Source organism: Glycine max, chromosome 14 (genome assembly GCF_000004515.6).
Source record: "Glycine max cultivar Williams 82 chromosome 14, Glycine_max_v4.0, whole genome shotgun sequence".
NCBI lineage: Eukaryota > Viridiplantae > Streptophyta > Magnoliopsida > Fabales > Fabaceae > Glycine > Glycine max.
In genome coordinates this window covers 19,933,920-19,948,851 of record NC_038250.2, presented here as the reverse complement: position 1 = coordinate 19,948,851, position 14,932 = coordinate 19,933,920, and the positions used below count along the sequence as shown (strand labels likewise).

At 36.4% G+C, this 14,932-nt stretch overlaps 1 non-coding gene across 1 annotated transcript; it reads right to left on the bottom strand.

The window, feature by feature from the left end:
* Window positions 1-10,497: 10,497 nt before the first annotated feature.
* LOC112999411 (small nucleolar RNA R71) lies at window positions 10,498-10,604 on the bottom strand. The gene has a single exon (XR_003264598.1). It is a non-coding gene; the product is annotated as a small nucleolar RNA R71 (small nucleolar RNA).
* Between the last annotated feature and the right edge of the window lie 4,328 nt (window positions 10,605-14,932).

Sequence of the window (14,932 nt, the reverse complement as noted above, 5' to 3'; positions counted from 1 at the left end):
ATCCATGCTCATGTTATGTTTTAGAGTGTAGGCATCAGAAAATGTTTATCCCTTAAGAACTTGAAAATAACATCTAAATATTCATCTCTAGGGATAAAATGATGTTATTTATCCTATTGTATGCATCTATGTTTATCATGCAATTTATCTAGTTTATCTCATAAGGGATTAGGGGAAAATTTAAGTAAATTAGGCTCTTTCGTGTAAGGAATCATGGCTAGAGTACACGAGTAGATGTAGGTGATAAATAAATTAATATGGAATAGAGAAAAATCATTAATTTTGCATCAAGAGTACTTTTGGTAGGCTAAGCCCCAACATGTCTGTAATTCTACATCAACTGTCACTTCACCGCTCTGAGTGTTTGTTTTTCTTGCCCTTGCACATGCTAGTTTTTTAGTTTCATTTATGTCAATTTACTTTTAATGTCACATGTTGCAAATGTTTGAATCAATTCATTAATTGCTTGAAAATTGGATATACACAACCTCTGAGTACAGCCAAAGTCCCTCTAGACTCGACACTTGGACTTCTCTTTAAAGTACTACTTGGACAAATTGGTACACTCATCTTCGCTCGCGGTTTGTCTTTGACTTACACAAGTACTCTGAAGCTGCAATGAGAAGAGTCATTTTCATTGCTTGGGCAAGGTTTCCTGTGCTTAAAGAGCATTCACTCTCTCCTGATCAAAACCCTTAAGTTCCAAGTCAAGGAATGGCGACTGAACTTCAAAGGAAACAAGACAAATTGAATCGCCAACTAATGGAGATGCAGAAAGAGGTTGAAGCCAAACAATAGAACAAGAAGCTTGAATCTGAAGAGTTGTTCAACAATCTTCATGCTCATCTTGAACCTCAAGTCAATGCTATTGAACCTCCACTGATTGAAGTTACTTCCCAACCTCCACAAATTGTTGAAAATGCCTTAGCAACTATCATCACTTTCACTACTCCTCATGAGATAACTCTTTTGACCACCTTTGCTCTAACTGGTGTGTCTGAAGAGAGCATTCAAGATCTATTGTGCCTTCAATAGGCCAACCTGAAAAGGACAATGGAAAGAAGGTTCTTTGCTAAACACATGGAGACCAATATGCTGATTAAGAACATCTTGGAGTCATTGTTCAAATCATTTAACAACTCTGTTCTTTTTAATATGAATCTACTGATGCAACAACGGTTGCTTACATCATTCAACCACCTCCGCCACCACCAACAACTATTGTGCAACCTCATCCTAAGGTTCCTGTAGTAATGGTCTATGCATTCAAGGCTACAATGACTATAATCTTGTGAATGCACCTTCGCCTTCACCACCAAAGTCACCACCCTTCATCCTTCAACCTCCATCCATGGAAGGCTGACAGTGATGGTCAAGTCATTTCATTTTTCTCTTTAAACTCGAGTCTTCTGATAATGACAAAGGGGGAGAAAATAAAATAGGAATTTTGATTCATAAACACTTGAACTTACCTTTTTTATAATAAAGCAAGTGTTCTGGTGGTCACATATTTGTGTTTTCATGTTTTGAAATTCATCCATAAATATGCACTAATATTTGCAACATGTATGCTCTGATTAATACATATTCTTTGATAGATGCATAAGGTAATGAACACAAGGAGTGTCTCATCTATCACAACATAATCTGCTCATGCATTTGGATAACATATTTTCTCTGATAATGTCATTGAAAGATCTCCTTATGCTCTGATGCTTAACAAGTTTGTTCTATATCAAAGTTGCATTCTTGAGATACACAAACAAAGAGTAAGTGGTGTGCAAAAGTACACTCTAAACACTTCTGGTACCTTGATCTTAATTTTTATCTTATTTGTTTTGGTATCAAAATTTACATTGTTTGTTATCATAAAAAAGGGAGAGATTGTTAAGTTTGGCTAAGTCCAAGTCATATTGGATTGAACCAAACAATAAAATCCCTAAGTTTTTTATGTTAACAAAGTATAAAGTTATGTGTTAACCTTTGATGCTTAAGCTACAAGTTTATCTATCTCAATGAGATACAAGCAGAAAGCATCAGTTACTCGATCCTGCCTCAACGTTCAGTCCTAAGAAGACAAGTAGAAAGGCTCTAGATGATAGCTAAAGTATTAGCCACTGGATGATACTGCCTCAGCATTTATTCCTAAGAAGACAAGTGCTTTAGCACATGGCTCATAGTCCGAAGGCAATGGAACAGTTACTCGATCCTCAAGTATTGAAAGTAATCATCAAAAAGTAACATTCGTAGTTCAGTAAGCAATCTATGCCTTAGCGCATAATAGGGAAGTTTTAAATTGCATTATCTTTACATTCTTAATTCCTTTTGTCCTATGTTGTTAATGTTGTATTTGAATTGTATGTTGAAGGTCAGTTCTGAGCACAAAGAGACACTGGCAAGTTGTACTTCTCTAAAGATTTGCTGCAGAAGATGTTTGTGATCCCCACACTCTCTCTCTCTGCACAGTAACATGCCTCATATAAAGCACCCAAGCTATTAGACAACAACTAACTAGGATATCTCAACGGATCAAAGCTCTAAAGTCTATTGTCATACCCTAATTTCGTCTGGGGACCATTGTTTGATGGCATGCAACCTTTGTTTGACCGCTTTGAGGTACTTGGCACCCTTTGTTGCACAATACGTGAAGTTTTGTGACATGCCGGAGATCAAAAGGAAGCATTGTTACACAATCCGTGAGATTCCGTAACATGCCGAAAATCAAAAGGAAGCATTGTTACGCAATCCGTGAGGTTCCGTAACATTCCGAAAGCCAAAAAAGGAGTAATTACGTGACCCGTAAGGTTTCGTAACCTTACGGAATGAAAAACAAGTATCGTTACGAAATTCGTAAAGTTTCGTAACGTTACGTAAAAAGAATCACAAAAAAAGTAAGAGGGTGTATTTAGTAAAAAAAAAATGGGGTGCAAATAGCAACCAGGCCCACTGGAGCCTTCCAGGATGCTCCTCCCCTATTTTCCTATAAATAGGGGGAGTGAAGGAGAAAGGGGTTCAGCCTTCTTGGTATTTCGGGATCACTTAAAATTAGTGAGAAAAATTGTTTCCATGAAGAAAATCCAAGCCAAGGCGCTTCCGTAATGTTTTCGTGGGTGATTTCGCGAAGATTTTCAATCGTTCTTTGTCGTTCGTCGTTCGTTCTTCGTCGTTCTTCGGTCATTCTATATACCCTTGGTGGTCCCCATTTGTTTCGCGTACTTTTATTTTCATTTCATTTACTTTCCGTACCCCCTTTTGACGTGCTTTAGTCATTTACTTAAGTCATTTTCTCGCCTAATCAAAAAATAAAAAATAAATTTCCACCAATCATTTGAATTGTAATATCCGTTAATTTCTGTTAAAATGAAATCCGGTCGTTTGGTCATGCCGTAACCACGTTGGAAACCAAAAAGAGGTAAAATAATAATATAATAATAAAAAAATATCTTTTAGTAAAATAAACCAAAAAAATCAATCGGACGTTTCTCTTTGGGATTTCTCTTTCTTAATTGAATTGACTAATAACTAAAGTGAAACTAAGGCTAAAATCAACTCGCAAAGTCAAGCTCGTCCGCAAAAAATCACTAAAAAAGGATTTTAAGGTTCAATACCTCAGTTTGTCTCACCATGTAAAAATGGATCATTTTAAGGTCCAACGTCTTAAAAGGACCACCTTCCAAGTAAAAAGAATCGTTTGATTTGCCCTTTAGAAAGAACTACGTAGGTCTGATTTCCTCTTCGATGGAGGGTACGTAGGAGCAAGAGCCCCGCTTTTGTCGACCTCAAAAATAAAAAAGAAATAAAAGTTTAGATACATAATTTCACACAATTCTAATTTAAGGCTGTTGTCCTTTGGGATAAACGTGAGAGGTGCTAATACCTTCCTCAAACGCAAATACAACTCCCAAATCTGGAATATTCTTCATGACCGGTTTCCTTCGGTTTTTCCGACGTTTTCCACAAATAAACGTTGGTGGCGACTCCGCGCATTTTCCTCCTTTGGAAGACGCACCCGTGAGCCCTCGCGTCGCTCGCCCGCAAAAGGGTAGGTTGCGACATCTATATAAAGCTTAAAGATGTTCGTGATAAAGTTACCGAATCAGAAAAGAATCATTTAAGTCAAAATGAACTACGTGTTGTAACGCTGTCAATTTAATTGGACGAAAGAAACTCCAATGAATTGAATGAGCCTTAGCTCTGCTAAGTTAGCATGTTTTATTGTATTCAAGCTTATTGTGTAAAAACTCTGAGTAATTACAATACATTTTCTATCAACATCTACTGTTTGTGAAAGTCTAGAGTGGCTTCATGACAAAAAATACTTGGGTCTTAATCTCTGGGGGAGATTAAGGGTATCTAGATGAGGCATAAAGAATACTTGATTTTAATAAAAAATTTGATTAGTGGAACCCTTCAACTTTTAAAGGAGAATTGGACCTAGCCCAAGGATTGGGGTGGACTAGTATAAAACCTTTGTGTTTTCTTTACTACTTCTATATAACTAGTTCCTTTCTACAATTTATTTCTTCTTTGTTTTGTCCAAGTTTGGTGAATCGATTTTTAAGCACAATTATTTTGAACCCCTTGGACGAAGCCCATGGTCCATTGATGTCTGTTTAAGAAATGTCTTTAAAAGTTTTTGAAAGACAAATTTTTTATCCATCACACTATTCAACCTCTCTTCTAGTGTGTTTCAAGTACTTCAATAGTACGTACCTTTAGAACTCTGAATATACTAACAGAATCCTAACTGATAGGAAGAAAAATAACACATAGAATAATTATACTCTAACAATCTTTAAGGTCTTTAATTTGTCTCTCTATATCTTTTCATATGTATAAAAATTAAGTTTCAAGATTAGAAGAAAGGATAAATCTTTATATATATATATATATATATATATATATATATATATATATATATATATATATATTTTTGTGTGTGTGTGTGGGGGGGGGGGGGGGTGTGGGGGGTGTGTGTGTGTGTGGATTTGCTCATGTACGCACCCTGATTTTTAGTATGAGTGTGTTATCAAGCTACACCATTGTGTACTTTAAAAACAAACTCATACTGAAAAATAAAGATGTGCACATTAGCAAAATAAAGATGTGTGCATTAGCAAAACCCATATATGTGTGTTGTGTTGTGTGTAATGGTAGATCCATAAATGTTTTTCAATGGAGGTAAAAAATAGTCTAATATTTTCTCAAACAAAAGGTATATGAGCTTTATTAAAATGCTAACAAAAAATTAAAAACAGTAAAATTTAAAAGGATAAAGTGGGTAAAATTAATATCAATTTATATTCTCTTTTATCATTTACAACTATTTACATTCATCTTATTAAAAAAATTATCCTTTGGGGGAAAGATCTATTTTTTTATGGGGGAAAAATTATTCAACACATTCAAGTCAAAAATTTACTTTGTGGGGGCAATTGCTCCCATGACCTTCCATGTATATCCACGAGTAAGTGAGTGAGTGAGTGTCTGTGTGTGCTTATGTGAAAATAAGAATGACTAATCTCAACCGTTAAACTAAAATGAAAGGTCAAGATTAAAATATTTAAATTCAAATTAAATCTCATTTAACCATACAATCTCTATAAGATTTACCAAACAAAAGCTCAATATCTTAAATATTTAATTTACGTCAAAATTGTCACCACAACCACCACCATCGTCGTTGCCGCCACCACTGCAACGATGGTGAATGTGACAACAGCAGCGATCATGTTGGTTGTGATGATGGTCTTGGAGGCAATCATGGTGGTGGTGGCAGTGGTTGGCGATCATGATAGTGGTTGCAGTGGCGGCCATGACAATTGTGACAGAAACGATCATGATAGTGGTATTAGTCATGGTGATGATAGATTTGAGATATTTAAGGATGTTATAAATTATATCTTTAATATATTTGATTTTCTGGTAAATGTTATGGAGATTTTATGATTAAATGAAGTTTTAATTTGAATTTAAAATATTTTAACCTTAGTCTTTCATTTTAATATAACAGTTGAGAGTTGTCATTTTCATTCTGACATAAAATGATATTCTCATATGATACGAATTATATATATTGTTGATATTGAGTTTTAAAACAAATATGCATATTAAAAAGTGAAGTTAAAGGAAAAAATAGAAAAATATAGTCTTTTTGACTAAAAGATGAATAATGTTATGATTTTGAAATATCTTTTCTATTATTTCCTTTCTATTGACAAATAAATTTTTTAAGTAAATTCTTTCTTCTTTTTATTAGCTTTAAACTATTGAACACTAAATCATTTACATTTTTATAATTATATGTTAATTACTTAATTATTTAAAATATCAGCATAAATAATAATATTTGATAATAATATTTATTTTTTGTAAAATAAGTAGCCGCCCAACGTCGCGTTTATATATAGTTTAACAATAATTTTAGTACAGATATGGATACCATTCAGACTTGTGTGATTACATGGTTCCGTATATATATATATATATATATATATATATATATATATATATATATATATATATATATATATATATAAAAATACATTTATTGTTTTGAAAAATAGAAAGAAATAATTAATTTTTTATCAAATGTTACCTTTATTATAAAAATATATTATTTATGTATTATTTCTAATTTTATTACTTTGACCTTTATTATTATTTTTCTCTCGTTCGTTGTAATTATATTTTAAAAATATTCATAATTAGGTTTAAAACAATTTTAAAGAAAACAATCATTTAATCTGATCATTAAAAAAAGGTAATTCAGATTGTGTTAGTTCAAGAATAATATCAAAATTTTCTTTTAAAAATTAATAGACTAATGAAAGCCATCAGAAAGTAGCCAAAATGTCAACTAAGCTAAAGCTATACTACCAAAAAAGTTAATTGAAATTGTGATTAATTGTGAATGATTAGTGTATGCACAAGATTGTTTTACGCAACAAGACCAAGGAAAGTATATCTCAAACAATTCGATAAAGCATAGTCACCAACAACCAACGTTGTCTTCTTTAATCTTTATGGTACTCTCATCCAAATTAAATTAAATTTGAAGCAACTAAGAGTTATGTTTAAGAAGGACGCAAAAGTTATTTCATAGATAATAAAATTGTAACAACTTAACTTATTTATGAGCCTTTATAACAAGCTCAAAGATAAAATGATACACAAAACACAACACTTTATATGAAGAAGCGTAGCTTGAAACTTCGAAGCCTTGTAAAAATCTTATGTTATGAAACCGACGTTCTCAGCCTTCTGCTAGCTGCAATTAGATTAGACAAAACAACGAGTATAAGCATATGGCACTTTATGGCAATCAAGCATACATACATATACATGATGAGTATAACATACATGTTTAACTTAGTTTACATTAGAAAATATAATCATATTAATCAGCTTTTTTAGATAATGATTTTTTGAAGGATAAAAATGATTATTCTTCGTAAATTTATCTATATACTAGAATAATATGTTAGCATTCATGATAGATAAATACCTCCATGAAATAGGAGAAATCTTAGGAGGATAAGCGAAATGACAACGATGGGGAATTGTCATTATGATTTTGGGGTTGACACCGATTATCTTGAAGATGTCTGAACAGAAGACATCATGCAAGCAAGGGATGCTGACCTTTGCGAGGCGGTTCCCTAAATTCCTAAAGCTTTTCCTCTGTTTTCTCTCTGCTAGGTTTTTCAAGAGTTAGATAGAATGAGAAAGGATTAGACCCTCTATTTCACTATCTCCATGCAAGGGACATTTCTCTCACCATAAATATTATTTTACAAATCCCAATGGTAGGGATGTGCAAAAATAAATTTCTAACCTGGTGCTTTGTTTCACGACAATCCAACGGTTAGCAAGTACAGGATCGTAGTTGATGTGCCATCATTTTCTTCTATTTTCTAAACCCTTTTTGCACCATTTTAATTACTGATTGGTCTTAATTGTCAATTAATTAGGCAGTTTTATTTTTTGGGCTCATTTAGCTAATTTGATGTTTTTAATCTAATTTCAGGAATTAATGAAACATTGGGCTTAATCCGGATTTTGGTTGTGGACTTGAAGAGAGCAAATAAAGCAGCGCTTACCTTAGTTAATTTCTAATTAGGAAATTTTGCAATTTTATTCTATGTGGTTTAGTGTTTATTTCGTTTTGGGCCAGAGTATTGTAATAGGGCCCAATGACTTTGAGTGACTCTTTTTAAATAGTAGCCTTGGGATTCGTGCAAGGCATTCTGTGAGACTATTATTCAGAGCTTAGGGTTTATGGTTTTGAAGTTTTTCTGTTCTAATGCTACTGTTTCGTTCTTAATGCAATTTTCCATTTCTTGCTTCTAATTACAATTTCGTTCTTGTTTCTTCTTCTACTTTCATTTACGTTTCTGTTTTCATTTTCGTTTCTGTCTCATTTACGTTTCTGTTTATTTACGTTTCTGTTTTCATTCTGTGAGACTATGGAAGGCTAATTATTATGGTGTTGCTTCCTTCTGAGGAAGAAGCCCAACTCTCTTTGAGGTTTCGTTTATAATGTGGTTCCCTAGCAGTTTTCCCTTCACCAGTTAACCCAAATTCATGAACATTAATCAGTGCACGCTTCGTGTTTGATTAATTGCCTCTGAGCCTAACTTGCGTTCATGTTTAATGGACGAAGGGCTAACTGGTGTATGTGGTGCCTAATCACGTATTGACAACCCTAGGTTGATTTTCGCTTAGTAAATTGAAATAGGGTTGGATTAAGTGGTTAACTGTTAGGGACGAATTCTCCATAACCCAGGATAAGAGAATGGCTTCTGAATCAGAGGAAACAACCCATTTTTAATATTACTAGTTTCGTATTCCAGTTTACTTGTTCTGCTCCTTAAATCACAAAACAAACAACCCTCCCCCCCCCCAATCGTTACTGTTACTGCAAGTATATTATGAACAATTGGTTTATCATTGCTCGTTGGGAAACGACATAGGATGACTTCCTAGTTACTGCATTTTCATGTGTATTTGATTCGGGTACGGCCTCGATCAAATTTGGCGCCGTTGCCAGGGAGCAGTGTCCAAAGGTTCATAATAACTAGCTGGTGTTGTGTATTTAATTCTTTCGTGTTTTATATTTAATTGTTAGTATTGTGTTAGCATGTGTGTTAGTGTTGTTTAGTGTCCTGGTATTTTGTTTAGTGTGTGTTCTGTTTCAGCTTTCCTATTAAGCGCTTCCCCTATTTCAGTTTTGGGTGTTTTGCTGTGAATAGTGTTTTGGGACGGACTTAGCGACCACTTTTGCTTGCGGCAAAACAGAGTAGTAGTGGAAATCAAGTAGAGACGGATTTTAGCGACCACCCATGCTGAATTATTTGAGATTTTTTGTTTTAGTAGCTAGGGTTGTTATTTTTGGCTGAATTTTTTTGTGGTAACTTCTTTTAATCTATATATTGTGGGAAAAATAGCTAGAGCCTTTAGTTTGGTCAGATTTGAAAGTTCCAAAAAAGTAGCAAATTTTGTGTTTGTCAAAACTTCAAACGGCCATAACTTTTGCTCCGGTTATCAGAATCACAATTATTATATATGTATTTGGGGTAGAAAAAAATTTCCTACGCCTTGGCAGCCAACCTAAGGCCGGCTGAGGTCTTCATCGTTCAAAAATAGTGATTCTGTCAAAAGTTTTTTATTTTTCAAGTTTTATTCACTTATTTTTCTTAAACTACCATTTTTAGCTTCCATAGTTAGACTTTGAATTTTTGCCTGAAATTTTTTGTGCTATCTTCTCATCATTTTATAAGGTAGCTCACAAAATTTCAAGTCATTTGGATATCATTTGAGGGTAGTTGTAGTTCAAACCTGCACCTTTATTTACATGACAAAGCAACTAGTTGTGCATGCTGAATGTAGTGTATGACTAGAGGCAATCCATCTGACTTACAACCCTTTGATCCTGAGATAGATAGGACATTTCATAGATTAGTTAGGCATCATTTTATACCTTTCGATCATCTTGAGCATTCCATTACTGGTGAATCTGTGCATTCTGTTATTGGTGATTTTGAACATCCTGATTTTGAGCATTATAATTTTGAGCATTCTGATTCTGAGCATTCTGATTTTGAACATTCTGAGAACATGGTACAACCTCCACCCCGTGAGAGGACTCTAAGGGAAATGGCTGCACCTGATTTCGCCTACGAAAGCTTGTGCATCCAATACCCTGATGAGGATGTCCCATATGTTCTTAAAACTGGACTGATTCATTTGCTTCCAAAGTTTCATGGCATTGTAGGTGAAGACCCGCACAAACATTTGAAGGAATTTCATATTGTCTGCTCCACCATGAAACCCCCAGATGTCCAAGAGGACCATATATTTTTGAAGGCTTTCCCTCATTCTTTAGAGGGAGTGGCAAAGGACTGGCTATATTACCTTGCTCCAAGGTCCATCACGAGATGGGATGACCTTAAGAGAGTATTCTTAGAAATATTTTCCCCTGCTTCTAGGACCACAGCCATCAGGAAGGATATCTCAGCTATTAGACAACTCAGTGGAGAGAGCTTGTATGAATACTGGGAGAGATTTAAAAAACTATGTGCCAGTTGCCCTCACCATCAAATTTTAGAGCAGCTGCTTCTCCAATATTTTTATGAAGGACTTAGTAATATGGAGAGAAGTATGATAGATGCTGCCAGTGGTGGAGCCCTTGGAGACATGACTCCTGCTGAAGCCAGAAATTTAATTGAGAAGATGGCTTCCAACTCCCAGCAATTTAGCGCCAGAAATGATGCTATAGCCATTAGAGGAGTGCATGAGGTAGCTACAAACTCAGCTGCATCATCTGAAACTAAGAAGCTTGAAGGCAAACTGGATGCATTGGTTAACTTGGTAACCCAGCTGGCCTTGAACCAAAAATCTGTACCTGTCGCAAGGGTCTGCGGTTTGTGCTCCTCTGCTGACCACCATACAGACCTTTGCCCTTCCATGCAGCAACCTGGAGCAATTGAGCAGCCCGAAGCTTATGTTGCAAATATTTTCAATAGACCTCCTCAACCTCAGCAGCAAAATCAACCACAGCAGAACAATTATGACCTCTCCAGCAACAGATACAACCCTGGATGGAGGAATCACCCTAATCTCAGATGGTCTAGCCCTCAGCAACAACAACAACAGCCTGCTCCTTCATTCCAAAATGTTGCTGGCCCAAGCAGACCATACATTCCTCCACCAATCCAACAACAGCAACAGCCCCAGAAATAGCCAACAGTTGAGGCCCCTCCACAACCTTCCCTCGAAGAACTTGTGAGGCAAATGACTATGCAGAACATGCAGTTTCAACAAGAGACCAGAGCTTCCATTCAGAGCTTGACTAATCAGATGGGACAATTAGCTACACAATTGAATCAACAACAGTCCCAGAATTCTGACAAGCTACCTTCTCAAGCTGTCCAAAATCCCAAAAATGTCAGTGCCATTTCATTGAGGTCAGGAAAGCAGTGTCAAGGACCTCAACCCATAGCACCTTCCTCATCTGCAAATGAACCTGCCAAACTTCACTCTACTCCAGAAAAAGGTGATGACAAAAATTTACCTAACAATTTCTGTGCAGGTGAATCTTCTTCCACTGGTAATTCTGATTTGCAGAAGCAGCACATTCCCCCTCTTCCATTCCCTCCAAGAGCAGTTTCCAACAAAAAAAATGGAAGAGGTAGAGAAAGAGATCTTGGAAACATTCAGAAAAGTAGAGGTAAACATACCTCTGCTGGATGCAATTAAGCAAATTCCAAGATATGCCAAATTCTTGAAGGAGCTGTGCACTAATAAGAGGGAGCTTAAAGGAAGTGAACGAATTAGCATGGGCAGAAATGTCTCCGCATTGATTGGTAAATCTATTCCCCAAATTCTTGAAAAATGTAAAGATCCAGGTACATTCAGCATACCTTGTATTATAAGGAATAGTAAGTTCGAGAATGCCATGCTAGATTTAGGAGCTTCTGTTAGTTTTATGCCTCTGTCTATTTTTAATTCTCTATCTCTAGGTCCCTTGGAGTCAACTGATGTGGTAATTCATTTAGCTAATAGAAGTGTTGCCTACCCTGTTGGTTTCATAGAAGATGTCTTAGTTAGAGTTGGTGAACTGATTTTCCCTGTTGATTTTTATATTTTGAATATGGAAGATGGATTTTCTCAAGGATCAGTTCCCATCATTCTAGGCATACCCTTTATGAAAACTGCTAGAATTAAGATAGATGTTTATGCAGGCACACTATCCATGGAGTTTGGTGATATAACTGTTCATTTTAATATTTTGGATGCTATGAAATACCCATCTGAAGATCTTTTTGTATTTCGTGCTGAAATAATTGACCATGTTGTTGATGAATACATGACTGATCTTTACTCTAATCTGCATGCCTCTCACTCTTCATGCATTGAGTCTGAAATTGTACTTGATCATATGTCTGAATTTGATGCTGAGAGTGAATCTGAAAGTGATATTGATTGCATGTCTGGTGATGGTGTTTTACCCCTTGAGATTGATTTTCTAAAGTTAGATAGGACTAACCATGTTTCAGGAAGTACACATACCTCTGACTTTCTTTATGAGGTACAGGCTGAGAAACCATCTCCTTCTACCACTATCCAGCCGACCACACCAGAACTGAAGCCTCTGCCATCAAATTTAAAATACGTTTACCTGGATGATAGCAAAAGTTTTCCAGTGATTATATCTGCCTCCCTTGCTGATGAGCAAGAGGAGAAGTTGTTGTCTGTTCTCAAGAAGCATAAGAAGGCTATAGGCTGGACCTTGGCGGACATTCCTGGTATTAGCCCATCCACATGTATGCATCGAATAAATTTAGAGGATGAAGCTAAACCAGTAAGACAGCCATAGAGAAGACTCAACCCGGTGATTCTTGATGTAGTGAAGAAGGAGATAACCAAGCTTTTGCAAGCTGGAATCATCTATCCTATCTCCGACAGTCAATGGGTGAGTCCCGTCCAGGTAGTCCCGAAGAAGACCGGCCTCACAGTGATCAAAAATGAGAAGGAGGAACTGATTCCTACTCGAGTGCAGAACAGTTGGAGAATCTGCATTGACTATAGGAGGCTGAACCAGGTTACCAAAAAGGACCATTTTCCCCTGCCATTCATTGACCAGATGCTTGAACGCCTGGCAGGTAAATCTCACTACTGTTTCCTTGATGGTTTTTCTGGTTATATGCAAATTACTATTGCTCCTGAGGATCAGGAAAAGACCACATTCACTTGCCCCTTCGGCACTTTTGCCTATAGGAGGATGCCTTTCGGCCTGTGCAATGCCCCTGGTACCTTCCAGCGGTGCATGATTAGTATTTTCAGTGACTTCTTAGAAAATTGCATAGAGGTGTTCATGGATGATTTCACTGTGTATGGATCCTCTTTTGATGGTTGTTTGAATAGTTTGGAAAAAGTTTTGAATAGATGCATTGAAACTAACCTTGTTCTAAATTTTGAAAAATGTCATTTTATGGTTGAGCAAGGTATAGTTTTAGGCCACATTATTTCCAATAAGGGTATTGAAGTAGATCCTGCAAAAATTTCTGTTATTTCACAATTGCCTTACCCTTCGTGTGTGCAAGAGGTGCGATCTTTTCTTGGTCATGCAGGATTCTACAGGCGCTTTATAAGGGATTTTAACAAAGTAGCCCTTCCACTGTCCAACTTGTTGCAAAAGGAAGTGGAGTTTGACTTTAATGACAGATGCAAAGAGGCTTTTGATTGCCTCAAAAGAGCGCTGACTACCACCCCCATCACCCATGCACCCGATTGGACAGCCCCTTTTGAGCTTATGTGTGATGCATCAAATTATGCATTGGGGGCTGTCCTTGCTCAAAGAATCGATAAATTGCCCAGGGTGATATATTATGCTTCTAGGACTTTAGATGCTGCCCCAGCGAATTATACTACTACTGAGAAAGAGCTTCTAGCCATAGTTTTTGCTCTTGAAAAATTTCGATCTTATTTGCTTGGTACTCGCATTATTGTTTATACTGACCATGCAGCTCTAAAGTACTTGTTGAAGAAGGCTAATTCTAAGCCTAGGTTGATCCGATCGATGCTCTGGCTTCAAGAGTTTGACTTGGAGATCTGTGATAGGAGCAAAGCACAAAATTTAGTTGCTGATCATTTGAGTCGGATCGAACGTGTATCGGATGCGAATTCACCCATTCGGGATGATTTCCCGGATGATCATTTGTATATACTGTATAGTATTTCTGACTCCCTTTCTACTCCCTGGTTTGCTAATATTGTCAATTATTTGGTTGCTTCTATTTTTCCTCCCTTAGCATCTAAGGCTCAAAAAGATAAAATTAAAAGTGATGCTAAGCATTTTATTTGGGATGACCCCTACTTGTGGAAATTGTGCAGTGATCAGGTCATTAGACGATGCATTCCAGATCATGAGACTGACTCAGTCCTGCAGTTCTGTTATTCTTCCGCACCAGGAGGTCATCTGGGTGTTCAAAGGACAGCTCGCAAAGTGCTTGATTGTGGTTTTTATTGGCCCACCATTTTAAAGATGCATGGAAGATCTGCAGCACTTGTGAGCAGTGTCAGAGAGCAGGAAATACACTTACATGGCAACAACAAATGCCTCAGCAACCTATGCTATTCTGTGAGGTGTTTGATGTCTGGGGTATAGATTTCATGGGCCCTTTTCCTGTCTCTTTTGGTTATGTTTACATTCTCCTTGCAGTTGACTATGTTTCAAAATGGGTGGAAGCCAAGCGCACTAGAACTAATGATGCTAAAGTTGTTGCAGATTTTGTCAGGTCTAATCTATTTTGCAGGTTTGGAGTACCTAAAGCAATTTTTAGTGATCAAGGAACCCATTTTTGCAACAGAACAATGCATGCCCTGCTTAAAAAGTACGGGGTGGTACACAGGGTATCCACACCATACC